General features: G+C 48.5%; 1 long non-coding RNA gene across 1 annotated transcript in view; it reads right to left on the bottom strand.

Moving 5' to 3' along the window:
* The window catches only part of LOC135059064 (uncharacterized), a 104,176-nt gene extending 82,535 nt beyond the window's left edge, over positions 1-21,641 (bottom strand). The window contains exons 1-2 of the long non-coding RNA XR_010245487.1: positions 21,351-21,641; positions 20,147-20,256 (exon numbers count right to left, since the gene is read on the bottom strand). This is a non-coding gene — a long non-coding RNA (uncharacterized LOC135059064). The remainder of the gene's footprint in view (positions 1-20,146; positions 20,257-21,350) is intronic.
* Between the last annotated feature and the right edge of the window lie 392 nt (positions 21,642-22,033).

Raw genomic sequence — 22,033 nt, 5'->3', positions numbered from 1 at the left:
TGTATCAGACCCCTAGACATGTAAGTAACATGTAGAATAACTGCCCGAAGGCGTGACCACGACAACCAGGATAAAAGTCAATGATGTTTATTATGACAAACTCCGTAACACAGCAGCAGTAAAGGAAACATAAAAGTCAACAGAGAATAAATACAATTCCTGGGTACTACAGGGTGGCAAGGGCCACAGGCACTGGTAGAGTGAGACAGTTCTTATAATCTTCTAGTTGGAAAGTCCTTACCAGGCCTGACTGTAGCAATGGAGAGAACCCAGGATCGTACCAGCTGGTGTTCCAGGAAAGGCTGGGTTGCTGAAGATAAAACGGCTTCTGTGGATACTGGCTGGAACCAGACTGTTGTTGGTACGGAGTGGATACTGGCTGGAACCAGTTAAATAATAAACGAACTTGAGAGCGATGAAATAATAATGAAGTTTGGAGTTTGAGAGCGGTGAAATAATAATACCGGTGGAGAGTGGTAAACTGCAGAAAGGACACCGGCCCTTTAAGAGAAGCTGTACACTGCTGGAAGCTGGGCTGGAAGCAGGTGATTGTTGTAACTGGAAACAGGTGAGTCCAGAATGGATCGGAGAGTCCGGCTACACCGCAGATGGAATGCTGGTGCGGGTCTCTATAGCAGAAGTCTGGAGACAGGAGCTGGAACCTGGAAGACAACCACAGGAGAGAGACAAACTGGAACTAGGTTAGACAACCAAAGCACTGACGCCTTCCTTGCTCAGGCACAGCTTACTTATACCTGCAGCAAGGAAGGGGTTGGCTAGGCAATTATGCAAATCAACAATACAGACAGCAGATTGGTGGAAATGCTCAGATGACAAAATCCAAGATGGCTGCGCCCATGCAGACACTTGGAGGGAAGTTTGGTTTGTAATCCATGTGAGAATTGAAACAGTAATGGCGACGCCGGCCACAGGAGACGCCAGACTGACAAGCGCACATTTAACCACGCGGGCACAGCGGAGGCCGCGGCTGATGAAATCACCACTCTGACTTTCTGCATGTGGAAACTCAGTAACAGCGGAATCCGGTCCTGGAACGCTGAGCCAGCCTTAGGAGGCATCTGAAGGGTAAGTAATGGCGTCCAGATACCCGGATCGTGACAGCACCCCCCCCTTTAGGAGTGGCCCTAGGACACTTCTTAGGCTTTAAAGGAAACTTTGCGTGGAAATTTCGGACCAAGGCAGGAGCATGGACGTCTGAGGCATTGGTCCAAGAGCGTTCTTCAGGACCATAGCCCTTCCAGTCAATGAGGTATTGTAACTGACCGTAACGGAAACGTGAGTCCAAAATCTTGGCCACCTCGTACTCGACTCCCCGTTGAGTCTGAACTTTGGGAGCTGGAGGAAGTGCGGAATGAAACCGATTCAGGATCAGCGGTTTCAACAAAGAAACATGAAATGTCCTGGGTATTTTCAAGAAGGATGGTAACTGTAACCTGTAGGCAACAGGATTGATGACTTGTTCAATCTTGAAGGGTCCGATGTAGCGAGGTGCAAATTTCATGCTGGGAACTCTCAACCTCAAATTCTTCGTGGACAGCCACACACGATCACCCACCTTGAGGGCAGGAACCGCTCTACGCTTTCTATCGGCAAACTTCTTATACCTGAATGAGGCTTTAAGCAGGGCTGCGCGGACGTTCCTCCAGTTATTTGAAAACTGACGCAAGGTGACATCCACTGCTGGAACAGAAGTTGCGGGAAGCGGTTGGAATTCTGGGACTTTAGGGTGGAATCCATAATTAATGAAGAATGGTGTAGAAGAAGATGAGGAATGGTATTGATTGTTGTGGCTGAACTCGGCCCAAGGAAGGAGTTGAACCCAGTCATCTTGAGAGGAAGACACATATATACGGAGGAAGGCCTCCAAGTCCTGATTCACCCTCTCGGTTTGACCATTGGTCTGAGGATGGTAAGCCGTGGAAAACTTTAACTTGACTTGGAGGGCTTGACACAAACTTCGCCAAAATTTGGCTACAAATTGTACTCCACGATCCGAGATGATCTCTTCAGGAAGACCGTGAAGTCGGAAGATCTCTTGTATAAACACTTGAGCCAACTTGGAAGCTGACGGAAGACCGGTGAGAGGGATGAAATGTGCCATCTTGGTGAACCGGTCAACTACCACCCAGATGGTATTAAACTTGTTGCAGATAGGTAGATCGGAAACAAAGTCCATCGACAAATGGGTCCAAGGTCGACGGGGAACAGATAATGGAACCAGTTGCCCCGCAGGCGACTGGCGGGAGACTTTGTGTTGGGCACACTTTGGGCAGGAGGCAATAAATTCCATAACGTCCTTCTTCAGAGTTGGCCACCAGTAGGACCTAGAAATAAATTCAAGGGTTTTCTGAATGCCTGTATGTCCAGCAAAACGGGAAGCATGGGCCCAATGCATGAGCTTCTTCCTTAGAACTGGCTTAACAAAACTTTTCCCTGGTGGAGGCGTAGAGTCCATCCCTACCGTGGAGACTGCCAACGGATTAATAATAGGATGCTTGTCTGCAGACTCGGACTCATTTTCTTGCTCCCATGAGCGGGAAAGGGCATCGGCCTTACGATTCTGAGAACCCGGACAGAACTGGAGTTTAAAGTCAAACCTAGAGAAGAAAAGTGCCCATCTGGCCTGACGAGGATTCAGACATTGTGCGCCTTTGAGATATAAAAGATTTTTGTGGTCGGTAAGAATGGTGATTGAGTGGGAAGCTCCCTCCAACAGGTATCTCCACTCCTCCAGAGCGAGCTTGATGGCTAGCAACTCCTGATCGCCAATGGCATAGTTGCGCTCAGCTGGGGAGAACTTCCGGGAAAAGAAACTGCAAGGATGTAGATGTCCATCTTTGGCCCTCTGGGATAACACTGCTCCTACTCCAACGGAGGAGGCATCTACCTCTAAGATAAAAGGAGAGTCGGTGTCGGGCTGTTTCAGAACTGGTGCAGAGATGAACCGTTGCTTCAGAAGGTGAAAGGCCTGTGTAGCTTCCTCGGACCACTTGGACGGATTAGCACCTTTCTTGGTTAATGCAGTGATAGGCGCCACAATGGTGGAAAAGTCTCGTATAAATTTTCTATAATAATTGGCGAACCCTAAGAACCTCTGGACCCCTTTGAGGCTTAAGGGTATAGGCCAATTCTGGATTGCTTGGAGTTTCTCAGGATCCATCTCTAGTCCGGAACCGGACACAATGTAACCTAGAAACGGAATGGTTTTAACTTCAAACACACACTTCTCCAATTTACAATAGAGGTGATTGACACGGAGACGGGAAAGAACCTCTTTTACCCAGAAACGATGATCTTCGAGATTATTAGCAAAGATGAGGATGTCGTCTAGATAAACCACGACATGGCGGTACAAGATGTCCCTGAAAATCTCATTCACGAAGTGCTGGAAGACTGCTGGAGCATTGCTCAATCCGAAGGGCATGACGAGGTACTCATAATGTCCGTCACGGGTGTTAAAGGCGGTCTTCCACTCGTCACCCTCACGGATTCGGATGAGATTGTAGGCACCCCTCAAGTCCAGCTTTGTGAAAATAGTTGCACCACTAACTCTATCAAAGAGCTCGGTAATCAGGGGTAAAGGGTATCGGTTCTTGACGGTAATGTCGTTCAGACCTCTGTAGTCGATGCACGGACGCAGACCACCGTCTTTCTTCTTAACGAAGAAGAAGCCTGCGCCGGCTGGAGAAGAAGATGGTCGGATGAAACCCTTCGCCAGGTTCTCTTTGATGTACTCTTCCATGGAGTGTGTCTCAGGCAGAGACAACGGATAAGTTCGGCCTCGCGGTGGAACCTTCCCTGGAATGAGGTCGATTGGGCAGTCCCATTCTCTATGAGGAGGAAGGATATCAGCAGAGGCTTTACTGAACACGTCCGTGAAGTCTTGATATGGAGGAGGCGGAACATCAGATGACCTGGGGAAGGAAGAACAAACAGGAAGAACTTTGGCTAAACAAGTCTCAGCACAGGAGGGACCCCATGCCAGTATTTGCGTAGTCGTCCAGTCAATTGATGGGTTGTGGAGACGGAGCCATGGAAGGCCTAAAACCACTGGATGTGTGGCTCTTGGAATCACTAAAAAAGAAATATACTCAGAATGAAGAACTCCCACTCTCAGACGAACTGGAAGAGTCCTTAAGGAAATGACTGCGTCAAAAATCTTGCTGCCATCCACGGCAGTCAAAGAGATGGACGAGGACAGTCTCTCGGTGGGTAGGGACCACCGTTTAACATAAGCTTCGGTTATGAAATTCCCAGCTGCTCCGGAATCAAGGAGGGCAATGACGTTCCTGTAACGTTGAGCAATTTGGAGCGACACTGGGAGGTTACAGTCATGAGGAGATGGAGAGGAGATCATTACTCCTAGCCGGCCCTCTCCTTGGCGAGCTAGGATCTGGAGTTTCCCGGACGTTTGGGACAGGCATTGATAGTGTGCGACGGAGCTGCACAGTAGAGACAGAGGGACTCAGAGAGACGTCTTCGGCGCTCAGCGGGAGATAGACGAGAACGACTAATTTGCATAGGCTCATCCTTGGATGGAGATGGTTGACGAGGAGGAGGAGCAGAAGATTTAGGAGTAGATGATCTTCCTCGCTCAGTTGCTCTCTCTCTGAAACGTAGATCAACCTTCGTGCAAAGAGAAATTAGCTCATCCAACTTAGAGGGCAAGTCTCTGGTAGCTAACTCATCCTTGATGCGTTCTGATAAGCCATGCCAGAATGCAGCATACAGGGCCTCGTCGTTCCATGCCAGTTCGGATGCCAGGATTTTAAACTGTATAAGATACTGTCCCACAGTACGTGTTCCCTGGCGTAAACGGAGAATCTCAGATGAAGCAGATGTTATCCGGCCTGGCTCGTCGAAGATGCGCCTGAATGTAGCTACAAAGTCAGTATAGGAGGATAGCAGGGGATCAGACTTCTCCCATAAAGGCGATGCCCAGTCAAGGGCTGAGCCACTGAGAAGGGAGATGATATAGGCAATTTTGGTACGGTCACTGAAGAAATTGCCAGGTAGAAGCTCAAAGTGGATTTCACATTGATTGAGAAATCCCCTGCAGAACCTTGGATATCCATCAAATTTTGCTGGCGTTGGAAGATGAAGATGTGGACTGGAAATGGGTAAGGTGGGTGGGGTTACAGCTGGTGTCACTGTAGTGGACGCACCGGACGTGCCAGGTCCACGGAGGGTCGTTTGAATCCCATCCAGCCGTGTAGAGAGATCCTGGAGACAGCGGATGATGTGGCCCTGTGCAGCCTCCTGATGTTCAAGTCGGGCTGCCAGTTCTTGCATTGGCCTGGCCGCTTGATCCTGGTCTCCGGCTGGATTCATTAGGTCAGTGCTTACTGTCACAACTGAGGGCCTGAGCTGACGGGAGGCAGCCTCAGTTGTAGGGGCTGAGATGTAACGGAACCTGGGAGGTTGTATCAGACCCCTAGACATGTAAGTAACATGTAGAATAACTGCCCGAAGGCGTGACCACGACAACCAGGATAAAAGTCAATGATGTTTATTATGACAAACTCCGTAACACAGCAGCAGTAAAGGAAACATAAAAGTCAACAGAGAATAAATACAATTCCTGGGTACTACAGGGTGGCAAGGGCCACAGGCACTGGTAGAGTGAGACAGTTCTTATAATCTTCTAGTTGGAAAGTCCTTACCAGGCCTGACTGTAGCAATGGAGAGAACCCAGGATCGTACCAGCTGGTGTTCCAGGAAAGGCTGGGTTGCTGAAGATAAAACGGCTGCTGTGGATACTGGCTGGAACCAGACTGTTGTTGGTACGGAGTGGATACTGGCTGGAACCAGTTAAATAATAAACGAACTTGAGAGCGATGAAATAATAATGAAGTTTGGAGTTTGAGAGCGGTGAAATAATAATACCGGTGGAGAGTGGTAAACTGCAGAAAGGACACCGGCCCTTTAAGAGAAGCTGTACACTGCTGGAATCTGGGCTGGAAGCAGGTGATTGATGAAGTTTGGAGTTTGAGAGCGGTGAAATAATAATACCGGTGGAGAGTGGTAAACTGCAGAAAGGACACCGGCCCTTTAAGAGAAGCTGTACACTGCTGGAAGCTGGGCTGGAAGCAGGTGATTGTTGTAACTGGAAACAGGTGAGTCCAGAATGGATCGGAGAGTCAGGCTACACCGCAGATGGAATGCTGGTGCGGGTCTCTATAGCAGAAGTCTGGAGACAGGAGCTGGAACCTGGAAGACAACCACAGGGGAGAGAGAAACTGGAACTAGGTTAGACAACCAAAGCACTGACGCCTTCCTTGCTCAGGCACAGCTTACTTATACCTGCAGCAAGGAAGGGGTTGGCTAGGCAATTAAGCAAATCAACAATACAGACAGCAGATTGGTGGAAATGCTCAGATGACAAAATCCAAGATGGCTGCGCCCATGCAGACACTTGGAGGGAAGTTTGGTTTGTAATCCATGTGAGAATTGAAACAGTAATGGCGACGCCGGCCACAGGAGACGCCAGACTGACAAGCGCACATTTAACCACGCGGGCACAGCGGAGGCCGCGGCTGATGAAATCACCACTCTGACATTCTGCATGTGGAAACTCAGGAACAGCGGAATCCGGTCCTGGAACGCTGAGCCAGCCTTAGGAGGCATCTGAAGGGTAAGTAATGGCGTCCAGATACCCGGATCGTGACAACAGGTCATCAGGGGCTCTAAAACGCCCGCTACCTCAGACCGCAGAACCAGTGTCGACGACGATGAGTCTAATCTGATGCCCACTAAGGCCATTCACTGCATGATTGAGGCAATGAAAGAGGTGTTACACATTTCTGATATAAATACAGGTACCACTAAAAAGGGTATTATGTTTGGGGAGAAAAAACTACCCGTAGTTTTTCCCCCATCAGATGAATTAAATGAAGTGTGTGAAGAAGCGTGGGCTTTCCCTGATAAAAAATTGGTAATTCCTAAGAAGGTACTAATGGCGTTCCCTTTCCCGCCAGAGGATAGGTCACGTTGGGAAACACCTCCTAGGGTGGATAAAGCGCTCACACGTTTGTCTAAAAAGGTGGCACTACCGTCTCCGGATACGGCCGCCCTCAAGGAACCTGCTGATAGAAAGCAGGAGGCGATCCTGAAGTCTGTATATACACACTCAGGCATTATACTTAGGCAGGCTATTGCGTCAGCTTGGATGTGCAGTGCTGCCGCTGCGTGGTCAGATAACCTGTCAGAAAATATTGACACATTAGACAGAGACACGATCCTGTTAACCATAGACCATATAAAAGACTCAGTCTTATATATGAGAGATGCACAGAGGGAAATCTGCCGACTGGCATCTAAAGTTAGTGCATTGTCCATTTCTGCTAGGAGAGGCTTATGGACTCGCCAGTGGACAGGAGATGCAGATTCTAAAAGGCACATGGAAGTGTTGCCATATAAGGGTGAGGAATTATTTGGGGATGGTCTCTCGGACCTAGTTTCCACAGCAACGTCTGGGAAGTCAGCATTTTTACCCCATGTCCCCTCACAGCCTAAGAAGGCGCCGTTTTATCAGGTTCAGTCCTTTCGGACCCAGAAAAACAGGCGTGGAAAAGGCGGGTCTTTTCTATCCAGAGGCAGAGGTAGGGGAAAAAGGCTGCAACAAACAGCAGGTTCCCAGGAGCAAAAGTCCTCCCCCGCTTCTTCTGCCAAGTCCGCCGCATGACGGTGGGGCTCCACAGGCGGAGCCAGGTACGGTGGGGGGCCGCCTCAAGAATTTCAGCGATCAGTGGGCTCGCTCACAGGTGGATCCCTGGATCCTTCAAATAGTATCTCAGGGGTACAAACTGGAATTCGAGGCGTCTCCACCCCACCGGTTCCTAAAATCTGCCTTGCCGATTGCTCCCTCAGACAGGGAGGCGGTGCTAGCGGCAATTCACAAGCTGTATTCCCAGCAGGTGATAATCAAGGTACCCCTACTTCAACAAGGCCGGGGTTACTATTCCACACTATTTGTGGTACCGAAACCGGACGGTTCGGTGAGACCCATTTTAAATTTGAAATCCTTGAACACATACATAAAAAAATTCAAGTTCAAGATGGAATCGCTCAGGGCGGTTATTGCGAGCCTGGAAGAGGGGGATTACATGGTATCCCTGGACATCAAGGATGCTTACTTGCATGTCCCCCTTTACCATCCTCACCAGGAGTACCTCAGATTTGTGGTACAGGATTGCCATTACCAATTCCAGACGCTGCCGTTTGGACTGTCCACTGCACCGAGGGTATTTACCAAGGTTATGGCGGAAATGATGATACTCCTTCGAAAAAAGGGAGTTTTAATTATCCCGTACTTGGACGATCTCCTAATAAAAGTGAGGTCCAAGGAACAGTTGTTGGTGGGAGTAGCACTATCTCAGGAGGTGCTGCACCAGCACGGCTGGATTCTGAATATCCCGAAGTCACAGCTGGTTCCGACGACACGACTACTGTTCCTGGGTATGATTCTGGATACAGTCTAGAAAAAAGTGTTTCTCCCGGAGGAGAAAGCCAGGGAGTGTCATCTCTAGTCAGAGACCTCCTGAAACCAAAACAGGTATCAGTGCATCGCTGCACGCGGGTCCTGGGAAAGATGGCTTCTTACGAAGCAATTCCCTTCGGCAGGTTCCATGCCAGAATCTTTCAGTGGCACCTGTTGGACCAGTGGTCCGGATCGCATCTTCAGATGCATCGCTTGATAACCCTGTCTCCAAGAACCAGGGTGTCGCTACTGTGGTGGCTGCAGAGTGCCCATCTTCTAGAGCAGGCATTCCCAACCACGGTCCTCAAGGCACACCAACAGTGCATGTTTTAGTGATATCCAGGCTGCAGCACAGGTGATTTAATTAGTAGCTCAGTTATTTTGATTTAACCATCTGTGCTGCAGCCTGGATATCACTAAAACCTGCACTGTTGGTGTGCCTTGAGGACCGTGGTTGGGAATGCCTGTTCTAGAGGGCCGCAGGTTCGGCATACAGGACTGGGTCCTGGTGACCACGGATGCCAGCCTTCGAGGCTGGGGGGCAGTCACACAGGGAAGAAACTTCCAAGGACTATGGTCGAGTCAGGAGACTTCCCTTCACATAAATATTCTGGAACTAAGGGCCATCTACAATGCCCTAAGTCAAGCAAAATCCCTGCTCCTACACCAGCCGGTGCTGATCCAGTCAGACAACATCACGGCAGTCGCCCATGTAAATCGACAGGGCGGCACAAGAAGCAGGATGGCGATGGCAGAAGCCACAAGAATCCTCCGATGGGCGGAGAATCATGTACTAGCACTGTCAGCAGTGTTCATTCCGGGAGTGGACAACTGGGAAGCAGACTTCCTCAGCAGACACGACCTCCACCCGGGAGAGTGGGGACTTCATCCAGAAGTTTTCCAGATGCTGGTAAACCGTTGGGAAAAACCACAGGTGGACATGATGGCGTCCCGCCTCAACAAAAAGTTAAAAAGATATTGCGCCAGGTCAAGGGACCCTCAGGCGGTAGCTGTGGACGCTCTAGTGACACCGTGGGTGTACCAGTCGGTTTATGTGTTCCCTCCTCTGCCTCTCATACCAAAGGTATTGAGAATAATAAGAAAGCGAGGAGTAAACACAATTCTCGTGGTTCCGGATTGGCCAAGACGAGCGTGGTACCCGGAACTTCAAGAGATGCTCTCAGAGGACCCGTGGCCTTTACCGCTCAGACAGGACCTGCTACAGCAGGGGCCCTGTCTGTTCCAAGACTTACCGCGGCTGCGTTTGACGGCATGGCGGTTGAACACCGGATCCTAAAGGAAAAGGGTATTCCGGAAGAAGTAATTCCTACGCTTATTAAGGCCAGGAAGGATGTTACGGCAAAGCATTATCACCGCATATGGCGGAAATATGTTGCATGGTGCGAGGCCAAAAAGGCCCCAACAGAGGAATTTCAACTAGGTCGATTTCTGCATTTCCTGCAAGCAGGAGTGAATATGGGCCTAAAACTAGGCTCCATTAAAGTACAGGTCTCGGCTCTGTCGATTTTCTTTCAAAAAGAACTAGATTCAGTACCTGAAGTTCAGACATTTGTGAGAGGAGTGCTGCATATTCAGCCCCACGTTTGTACCTCCTGTGGCACCTTGGGATCTCAACGTGATGTTGAGTTTCTTAAAATCACATTGGTTTGAGCCACTAAAAACCGTGGATCTGAAATATCTCACGTGGAAAGTGGTCATGTTATTGGCCTTGGCTTCAGCCAGGCGAGTGTCAGAATTGGCGGCTTTATCATGTAAAAGCCCTTATCTGATTTTCCATATGGATAGGGCAGAATTGAGGACTCGTCCCCAATTTCTCCCTAAGGTGGTGTCAGCGTTTCACCTGAACCAGCCTATTGTGGTGCCTGCGGCTACTAAGGATTTGGAGGACTCCAAGTTGCTAGACGTTGTCAGGGCACTGAAAATATATGTTTCCAGGACGGCTGGAGTCAGAAAATCTGACTCGCTGTTTATCCTGTATGCACCCAACAAGCTGGGTGCTCCTGCTTCTAAGCAGTCTATTGCTCGCTGGATTTGTAGTACAATTCAGCTTGCACATTCTGTGGCAGGCCTGCCACAGCCAAAATCTGTGAATGCCCATTCCACAAGGAAGGTGGGCTCATCTTGGGCGGCTGCCCGAGGGGTCTCGGCTTTACAACTTTGCCGAGCAGCTACTTGGTCAGGGGCAAACACGTTTGCAAAAGTCTACAAATTTGATACCCTGGCTGAGGAGGACCTGGAGTTCTCTCATTCGGTGCTGCAGAGTCATCCGCACTCTCCCGCCCGTTTGGGAGCTTTGGTATAATCCCCATGGTCCTTACGGAGTTCCCAGCATCCACTAGGACGTCAGAGAAAATAAGAATTTACTCACCGGTAATTCTATTTCTCGTAGTCCGTAGTGGATGCTGGGCGCCCATCCCAAGTGCGGATTGTCTGCAATACTTGTAAATAGTTATTGTTAACTAAAGGGTTATTGTTGAGCCATCTGTTGAGAGGCTCAGTTGTTTTCATACTGTCAAACTGGATATAGTATCACGAGTTGTACGGTGTGATTGGTGTGGCTGGTAAGAGTCTTACCCGGGATTCTAAATCCTTCCTTATTATGTCAGCTCGTCCGGGCACAGTGTCCTAACTGAGGCTTGGAGGAGGGTCATAGTGGGAGGAGCCAGTGCAAACCAGGTAGTCATGAATCTTTCTAGAGTGCCCAGCCTCCTTCGGAGCCCGCTATTCCCCATGGTCCTTACGGAGTTCCCAGCATCCACTACGGACTACGAGAAATAGAATTACCGGTGAGTAAATTCTTATTTTTACCTGCTAGGCTTCTTGCGCTTGCAAGCATACATTGTAGTTTAGTGGTTCCGTTGTTTTTTTGTTTGTTTTTTAAAGGTATCCTATCATGGTTTACTAGTGCCTCCCTAGAGTTACTTTTACTGACTGTACTTCTCGCTCCCTCTCCACCCCCATCATACTTAATACTGCCCACCTTACTCTTCTCTTTGATCAACCCAATGTTTCCGTCTAAACTCTCCGCCCCAACAGAAGTATTTTCCCTTGTGCTATGTACATAATTTTTTATATGCTGTAATGATGACACACAATTGTTGTTAATGTTTCTCTTATGTCCTAGATGATACTGGGTCCATTTAGTACCATGAGGTATAGACGAGTCCACTAGGAGCCATGGGCACTTTAAGAATTTGAGTGTGGGCTGGCTCCTCCCTCTATGCCCCTCCTACCAGACTCGGTTTAGAAAATGTGCCCGGAGGAGCCGGTCACGCTTAAGGAAGCTCCTGAAGAATTTTCTGCATTTATTTTCTATGTTATTTTCAGGCAGGGCTGGTTGGCACCAGCCTGCCTGCTTTGTGGGACTTGGGGGGAATGGCCAACCTCTTGAAGGGTTAATGGTTTCGTTCCCTGCTGACATGGCACTGAGCTCCTTAGGGAACTATTCGCAAGCCCCACCACGGCGAGCGTACATTCCCACAGCACGCCGCCACCCGTAGCAGCCAGAAGAATGAAGAGTGGTGAGTACTGAGCCGGCGTCCCAGTTAGCGGGGCGCAGGCCATTATGGCGGCATGAAGGCACGGAGACGCACGGCTTCTAAACGTGAATGAATGCCTCTCCAGACACAGTACACAACTGCATCTCAGTACACTGTACCCAAACTGGCAAACAGCCTTAAAACGGTTTTGCCCCATTTTAAGCACAAAAATTACCTCAGCCAGTATAAAAAAAGCAAGAAGACCGCGCGCCATTGAAGGGGCGGGGCTTCACTATGAGAGGATCTAGCAACTCACAGCGCCATTTTCCCTCTGCAGTGGACATAGACACTGAGTGACAGGGATGCGCAGCTCCTCCGGTGTGACTCCAAATTACCTCAGCGGTGCCAGGGGGTAATAGCAGTGGGGGAGCGATTATCAGTGTACTAAGTCCCCTATCGGGGTGCTTAGTTTGCAACCCGGCTAAGCATGGCATTAGCGGTGGGGGCTGGCTCCAAACAACTGTCTCTCCCTGAAGGGCTTTGTGGGTTACTTGTGCTTAACCTTTTCTTGTGTGTTTCTTGTACAGCGGAGTGTTCCTCTTCACCAGGGGGGTCACTTCTGGGTACTCAGGGTTCACAGAATAGTGGGGCTGAACCGGAATGGGTTAATTATCTTAAAGAAATGATCTCCACTCTTTCTACAAAATTGTCCCGCAATAAGAAAGAGACGCAATACTTAAAACAGACACTGGATGAGTTTATTAACATATACTCAGTCCCCAAAACAGCATCTCGATCCCCTCCCATTTGCCCACAAAAGTATCTCTGGCCCATATCCTGCAGTCTGATTCTGACAGGTCAGACATAGAGGAGGGGGAGGGGGACTCAGGGGGGTACCTCTGTCACAGGGAATAGAGGCTCTTATAGAGGCTATCAGAGATGATAAGGTGTCAGAGGAGTGTGAGGAATCTTATTTTAATGTAAAAAAGTCCTCAGTTACTTTTCCTGCGTCAAAGGAATTGAATACCCTGTTTGAAGAACCATGGGTTAATCCTGATAAGAAGTTTCAGATCCCTAAAAGGTTGCTCTCATCTTTTCATTTTCCTCTGGAGGATAGGAAAAAATGGGAAAATTCACCGATAGTGGATGCATCAGTCACGTAAAATTGTATTGCCTGTTCCTGGTGCAGCCTCCCTGAAAGACACAGCTGATCGTAAAATTGAGACTACACTCAAATCATTGTACACATCTGCTGGGGTGGCCCAAAGACCCACTATTGCATGTGCATGGATCACTAAAGCCAATTGAGGGGTTAGATTCCTTATCTAGGGGGGATGTTGTCTTACTCCTGCAGCATATACAGGACTCTGCAAACTTTATGGTGGAAGCCATAAAAGGAAATGGGCGTGCTTAACGCACGCATCACCGCTATGGCATTATCAGCATGCAGGGGCTTGTGGCTACGCCAGTGGACTACTGACGCGGACTCCAGGAAAGGCGTGGAAGGCCTACCATTCACAGGAGAGGCCTTGTTTGGAGATGAATTAGACAAATGGATCTCCACAGCTACTGCGGGCAATTCTACGTATCTTCCTTCCACAGCCCCCCAACCAAGAAGACTTACTCAGCTTCTAAGTCCTTTCGGATGGCCAAGTTCAATGGCAAATCCAGATGTGCTTGTACGTCCTCCAGCGACGCAAGAGGTAAACCACGCAAACCAGCAACTGCAGGTGCTAAGGAACACAGCGCTCAGGCTCTGCTTCCTCAAAGACTTCAGCATGACAGTGGACCGCAATGCCTGGAAGGCTGTCAGGTGGGAGCCCGACTAAAATTCTTCAGTCAAATTTGTGCTTGGATCCCTGGGTCATAGATCTCATTTCCCAGGGCTACAGACTGGAGTTCCAAAAGCTCCCACCTCACAGATTCTTCAAATCAGGCTTGCCAGTTTCACAAGAGGCAAGTATAACTTTACAGCATGCCATCCAAAAACTGGTACAGACTCGGGTCATTGTTCCAGTTCCACCTAATCTACTAAACAAGGGGTAGTATTCCAACTTGTTTGTAGTACCGAAGCCGGATGGTTTGGTAAGACCAATTCTGAACCTAAAGTCTTTGAACCCGTACTTACGGGTGTTCAAATTCAAGATGGAGTCTCTGAGAGCGGTGATCTCAGGTCTGGAGGAGCGGGAATTCCTAGTGTCTCTGGATATCAAGGATGCGTACCTTCATGTACCGATCTGGCCGCCTCATCAGGCTTATCTCTGGTTTGCACTGCAGGACTGTCACTACCAGTTCCAGGCCCCGCCATTTGGTCTCTCCACGGCACCGAGGGTGTTCACCAAGGTGATGGCAGAGATAATGTTTCTACTCCGCAAACAGGGAGTGACCATAATTCCGTGTCTTGACGATCTCCTGATAAGTGCCGTCCAGGGAAAAATTGCTGGACAGCATTGCTCTCTCAACCAAACTCCTCCAGGATCACGGATGGATTCTGAACCTTCCGAAATCTCACCTAAAGCTAACACGGAGGTTCACATTCCTGGGAATGATACTGGATATGGAGTCACAAAAGGTGTTCCTTCCGTTGGAAAAGACATTGGTAATCCAGTCGATGGTTCGGGATGTCCTGAAGCCAACCCGGGTGTCTGTGCATCTATGCATTCGCCTTCTGGGGAAAATGGTGGCCTCTCACGAGGCACTTCAATAAGGAAGGTTTCACGCCAGTCCCTTCCAGCTCGATCTGTTGGACAAATGGTCCGGATCACATCTACACATGCACCAGAGGATCCATATGTCGCTAAAGGCCAGGATCTCCCTTCTGTGGTGTCTACAGTCTTCTCACCTCGTCGCAGGACGGAGGTTTGTATTTCAGAACTGGTTTCTGTTAACCACAGACGCAAGCCTCAGAGGTTTGGGAGCAGTCACTTAGGGGGTGTAGTTTCAGGGAAGTCAGGAAGTCATCCTTCCAATCAACATTCTGGAACTCAGAGCCATATAAAACGCCCTTCTGCAGGCCTCACATCTTCTTCAAGATTGGGCAATTCAGGTCCAGTCGGACATTGTGACAGCAGTTACGTACATAAACCTACAGGGTGGAACAAAAAGCAGAGCAGCGATGTCAGAAGTGTCAAGAATTGTCCTCTGGGCAGAAAGAAATGCTGTGGCGTTGTCAGCGGTCTTCATTCCGGAAGTAGACAACTGAGAAGCAGACTTCCTCAGCGGACACGACCACCCAGGGCAGTGGGGCCTTCACCTGGAAGCGTTCAGGTGCTTGACAAGTCCCTAACAAGTTTATTCCGACTATTATCAAAGCCAGGAAGGGGGTATCGTCTAAGCATTACCATTGTATTTGGAAGAAATACGTCTCTTGGTGTGAGAGCAGAAATTTTTCTGCGGTGGAACTTCATCTGGGAAGTTTTCTGCAGGCAGGCGTGAATGTGGGCCTACGTCTGGGCTCCATAAAAGTCCAGATTTCGGCCTTGTCCATTTGGCTTCTCTCCCTGGGGTCCAGACATTCTTGAAAGGTGTTCTGCACATCCAACCACCCTTTGTGCCTCCCACGGCACCTTGGGATCTCAATGTGGTGCTGCAGTTCCTTCAATCGGTCTGGTTTGAACAGTTACAGGAGGTGGACGTAAAATATCTTACAAGGAAGTCTGTCACACTGTTGGCCTTGGCTTCAGCAAGACGTATGTCTGAGCTGGGGGCTTTGTCTCACAAAAGTCCCTATTTAATTTTTCATGAGGGGAGAGCTGAACTCGTCAGCAATTTCCTTTCTAAAGTGGTGTCCGCATTTCACATCAACCAACCTATTGTGGTTCCATTGTCACCAACACCTCTGCTACTTCAAAGTCTTTGGATGTTGTGAGGGCTTTGGAGGTGTATGTGAAAAGAACAGCTCATCACAGAAAGACTGACTCGCTGTTTGTTCTTTATGATCCCAATAAAATTGGGTGTCTTGCTTCAAAGCAAACAATTGCACTCTGGCTCAGACTTGCTATCCAGCATGCTTATTCCATGGCAAAATCTGTACAGGCCCACTCTACTAGGTTGGTGGGTTCTTCCTGGGCGGCTGCCCCGGGTATCTCTGCTTTACAGCCCTACCGAGCAGCTACTTGGTCAGGTTCGAACATGTTTGCTAAGTTCTACTAGTTTGATACTTTGGCCACTGAGGACCTTCAGTTTGGTCTATCAGTTCTGCAGGAACCTCAGCACTCTCCCACCCGGTTTGGGAGCTTTGGTACATCCCCATGGTACAAAATGGACCCCAGTATCCTCTAGGATGTAAGAGAAAATAGGATTTTAATTACCTACCTGTAAATCCTTTTCTCGTAGTTAGTAGAGGATACTGGGCGCCTGCCCTGTGCTTCATTCTTCCTGCACTGTTACTTGGTTAAGTAATGTTGGTTCAGCCTTTGCTTTTCCTGTTTCAAGTTTGGTTATCTTGGCTTTCCTCGCGTGTGTGTGTGTGTGTGTGTGTGTGTGTGTGTGTGTGTTGGTTCGGAATCTCACCACTATCCTTATCTATCCTTCTCTCAAAGTATGTGCGTCTCCTCGGGCACAGTTTCCTAGACTGAGTCTGGTAGGAGGGGCATATAGGGAGGAGCCAGCCCACACGATCAAATTCTTAAAGTGCCCATGGCTAATAGTGGACCAGTCTATACCCTATGGATCCCAGTATCCTCTACGGACTACGAGAAAAGGATTTACCGGTAGGTAATTAAAATCCTATTTTTGGCAATACCTTTGTTAATACCCTTTTTAGAACCCATGTAAATACCCTTGTTGGCTGCTCTTTCCCTCCTCCCTTCTCCCCCATTTAGCTCACTACCACCATCCTTACTATTCTTACTGCATGACCCAATATTATTATTATTATAGAGAATATTACCTTAGATGTCCTTTCTTTTAGTTTGTGGCCTAAGTCCCTATAATATTTCTTAAGGACATCCCACCTACCACTAACTTTGTCGTTGGTGCCAACGTGTGCCAAGACCGGCGGATCGTTCCCAGCCCCTCCCAACAATCTACCCGGTCCACGATGTGCCGCACTCGGGAGACGACAGACCATACGGCGATCACGATCCCGGTAGCAGGTTGCCCTATCTGCCTTCCTGATGATAGAGTCCCCAACCACCACAATCCGCCTGGGTGCCTCTCTAACTTTCATCCCAATTGAGCCAGAGGGACCACTCCTCCGGTTGCTAGAGGGAACAGTCTCCTCCGGCTCCGTTATTTCCTTGCTATCATCCACAGGCAACTTCCGAGCTGGTGACATAGAAGCCAGAGCACTAAGAGGACGAGATCTGAGACCATCTCTGTCATTGATCCCTGTGTGTGCTCCGTCTTGGGTGATGACTTACATGCTGTTATAATGATTTTTAAGAATACGTTTAACTTTTAAGTAAACTTGGATTTTAAAAAAAAACGTTATTACACCATCTGCGCTCCCTTTATTTCTGTTACTATAGTGATATCTATCACTCTTGGAGAAGGGTGAAGAAGGGAGCAGCGACGGTGGGAGACGTGTGAACTGGATATGACATGGATTTTATGCTTTCTTCAAATTGTGCATATACACTGCTCAAAAAAATAAAGGGAACACTTAAACAACACAATGTAACTCCAAGTCAATCACACTTCTGTGAAATCAAATTGTCCACTTAGGAATCAACACTGATTGACAATCCATTTCACATGCTGTTGTGCAAATGGAATAGACAACAGGTGGAAATTATAGGCAATTAGCAAGACACCCCTAATAAAGGAGTTGTTCTGCAGGTGGTGAACACAGACCACTTCTCAGCTCCTATGCTTTCTGGCTGATGTTTTGGTCACTTTTGAAAGCTGGCGGTGCTTTCACTCTAGTGGTAGCATGAGACGGAGACTACAACCCACACAAGTGGCTCAGGTAGTGCAGCTCATCCAGGATGGCACATCAATGCGAGCTGTGGCAAGAAGGTTTGCTGTGTCTGTCAGCGTAGTGTCCAGAGCATGGAGGCGCTACCAGGAGACAGGCCAGTACATCAGGAGACGTGGAGGAGGCCGTAGGAGGGCAACAACCCAGCAGCAGGACCACTACCTCCGCCTTTGTGCAAGGAGGAGCACTGCCAGAGCCCTGCAAAATGACCTCCAGCAAGCCACAAATGTGCATATGTCTACTCAAACGATCAGAAACAGACTACATGAGGGTGGTATGAGGGCCCGACGTCCACAGGTGGGGGTTGTGCTTACAGCCCAACACCGTGCAGGACGTTTGGCATTTGCCAGAGAACACCAAGATTGGCAAATTCGCCACTGGCGCCGTGTGCTCTTCACAGATGAAAGCAGGTTCTCACTGAGCACATGTGACAGACGTGACAGAGTGGAGACACCAAGGAGAACGTTCTGCTGCCTGCAACATCCTCCAGCATGACCGGTTTGGCAGTGGGTCAGTAATGGTGTGGGGTGGCTTTTCTTTGGGGGGCCGCACAGCCCTCCATGTGCTCGCCAGAGGTAGCCTGACTGCCATTAGGTACTGAGATGAGATCCTCAGACCCCTTGTGAGACCATATGCTGGTGCGGTTGGCCCTGGGTTCCTCCTAATGCAAGACAATGCTAGACCTCATGTGGCTGGAGTGTGTCAGCAGTTCCTGCAAGATAAAGGCATTGATGCTATGGACTGGCCCGCCCGTTCCCCAGACCTGAATCCAATTGAACACATCTGGGACATCATGTCTCGCTCCATCCACCAACCACAGACTGTCCAGGAGTTGGCGGATGCTTTAGTCCAGGTCTGGGAGGAGATCCCTCAGGAGACCATCCGCCACCTCATCAGGAGCATGCCCAGGCATTGTAGGGAGGTCATACAGGCATGTGGAGGCCACACACACTACTGAGCCTCATTTTGACTTGTTTTAAGGGCATTACATCAAAGTTGGATCAGCCTGTAGTGTGTTTTTTCCACTTTAATTTTGAGTGTGACTCCAAATCCAGACCTCCATGGGTTAATAAATTTGATTTCTATTGATAATTTTTGTGTGATTTTGTTGTCAGCACATTCAACTATGTAAAGAACAAAGTATTTAATAAGAATATTTCATTCATTCAGATATAGGATGTGTTATTTTAGTGTTCCCTTTATTTTTTTGAGCAGTGAATATATATAATATATATACATGCATACATACACATATAGAAAACCACAGCACTCGCCACCCCAGAAGCGGGGTGTAGTGTCTGCACTCACCACTCATAGGGTGGGGTGCATGCAGCCCATAGCCACCTGCCCAAATACATACAAATAGAAAATTCAGCACTCACCATAGCAAGCTCACTTGTCCTCACAAAATCAATAAATAAATGATGGGGGTTTAGTTAGTGAATTGGCCAATGCACGGAAGCCTGCAAACCGCTCGCCAAGGTACCCCACCTTCATGCAGGTCACAAAGCCTTAAAAATTAAAACCTGGCAACTGTATCACACATAATATAACTGCAAATATGCCCACTAGGTTTAATGTATACCTGCCACAAATATTATGTCTTTTAAAGGTACACTAGTCACCTGACACTGGCTGATAAATTACTAAGGAGCAGCTGACACAGGTTTAGAACAATTGAGATTACACAGGGTGCATGAAAAGGCCTGTGGCCACAGTTAAGAGTTAACCAAATATTAACCCCACAATATACAAACACGTATAGAAAACCACAGCACTTACCACCCTAGAAGCGGGGTGCAGTGTCTGCACTCACCACTCATCGGGTGGGGTGCATGCAGCCGATGGCCACCTACCAAAATACATACAAATAGAAAATTCAGCACTCACCATAGCAAGCTCACTTGTCCTCCTCACAACATCAATAAATAAATGATGGGGGTTTAGTTAGTGAATTGGCCAATTCACTAACTAAACCCCCATCATTTATTTATTTATTGATGTTGTGATGACAAGTGAGCTTGCTTATGGTGAGTGCTGAATTTTCTATTTGTGTGTATCTATCTATCTATCTATCTATATATATATATAGCACAGAAGGTTTAGGCGGCACTCACAGGACTTTAAATACTGAAAATAAACCGGCACTATAGCCTACTTGTCATCAACGTTTCAGTTTTACTACAAAAACTTTCGTCAGGATACAGAACAGTATAAACCACATACCTTTATAGACAATACACCCACAGTGTTAGGCTCGTGGTCCCGGGGCCGTGGCCGAGGTAGATGACGTCACACAAGGTGCTACGTTTACACCGGGTCCCGTCAGCCGTAGCCTGGAAACCAACAAACAAATTAAAAACAACTAATTAACCCTCATAACCCCTAAAGATGCACAGTGAGCAATATTCCATGACTGAGCTTAAAGTAACATTCTGGTGTGACCACTACGTACTGGTTTACCATGCATATAAGAAATAAACATTTATTTAAAATAAAAAACTGCTATAAAGCAGACTGTGAGGTAATATCCCAATGACCCAATTAGAGTGAAGGATTCTTCCTGCAACACTAGGGTTCTGTAGCACAATGATCATTGAAAACAAATAGCCAAAAACTGAATGTAGCAACGTGCATTGGAAACATGCAATTCTATGTATAAATGGCTACACACACTGCAATTATAAATCACACAGTATAGAAACATTAAGCAGCCATCTGAATAAGTGAAAATAAACCTTAAGGCGTGTTAAGGTATAGGCAGCGCCAAATTATAGCACAAGTCCAAAGTCCATGCTTCCTTTTACTCCAAATAAAGGTAATATACCACAGCTGGTAAAATACATGAAGCATCATAGGAAACAATTCCATGAGATATATTCATTAAGTCCTGCTGGTGCCACAGTGTTAAGCTTGTGGATCCAGCGAGTTTCCAGACGTAAAAGTTGCTTATTTCTATCTCCCCCTCTGATATTGGCAGGAACATGGTCAATGATTTTGTACTTAAGTGTAGAAAGATTATGCTGGAAGGTTTTAAAATGTCTTGCGACCGGTTGGTCCTGTTTGCCACCATCCAATGCTTGTCTGATGGCCATATATATGTGTGTGTAGAAAGAATAGAGGTGGCACTCACGCAGGCTTTTGCAGGTGTAGAAAAAGTCAGTTTAATATACCAACATGTTTCGGGGACTATATTAAATAATATCATAGAAAAGCAATAAGCCGGGGGTGTGGCCTGCTGCCTGACTAGGAGGTTGTGTCCCAGGGGAGCTCATACTAAAAACAGCAATATAAACACCCTAATAGCTGCCCACCCAGGTAAACAACCCACCCAGAGGCCTCTTAAGTTGTCTTGTGCACTATCCCCCAGAGAGGGAAAGCTGCGGAGCCGGGGAGTGGGTTTATCCTGCTCCTGCAGGTTGCGGCCTACCTCAGGGTTTGGAGCCGGGACCTGGATTTTGCTGATCCCCGGCCGGACGTCGAGAGCTCCCGGGAGCCGTGTGGACGGGAGCGACACCCGCTACCGCCGAGACCCCCTTGCAGGACAACGCCGAGAGACGTGCAGCGGCATCCAGACCTCAGGAGGAGACGAGGTAAGCCGCAAAAGGCCGCGGAAGCACCCGCGAGTGTCCGGCGCCGGCGGCCATCTTGGTTGGGGCAGAGTAAGGCGCGCGGACGCAGCGCCAGGAATAACGACTACTCTGGCCCCAGACCTTCTACACTAAAGCTGTGGGGGGATTTGGGGACCCAGTGATTAGTTGCAGCAAGTGGAGGATCCCTATACTGCCATCATATAGGGCAGAGACCCAGCAGCGGCGGCCATATTGGAGGTGGAGGAGGAGAGCTGGTCACATAGAGCTGCTGCTGCTGCTGCTGCTGCTGCTGCGGCTGAATATGTGTTCTGTGCACAAGCTACCCCACACCTGAATCACCCCACAGAGTCCCCTTGGGTATCTACCAATCTCTGCACGGAATACCCTGACGGCTGGCTGGTCCAGGTTGGGAGCCCTGAAGAGCGGGACTGGGGAAGAAGCAAACGACCCGTGCCACTGCCTTGCTCCCCTGTGTATATAACCTGATTCTCCGGGACCACGCAGTCCTACACCCATTGCT

Source organism: Pseudophryne corroboree, chromosome 1 (genome assembly GCF_028390025.1).
Source record: "Pseudophryne corroboree isolate aPseCor3 chromosome 1, aPseCor3.hap2, whole genome shotgun sequence".
In the NCBI taxonomy this organism is placed as follows: Eukaryota; Metazoa; Chordata; class Amphibia; order Anura; family Myobatrachidae; genus Pseudophryne; species Pseudophryne corroboree.
Note: the sequence above shows the minus strand (reverse complement) of the source record. Positions and strands in the feature narration are given on the sequence as shown.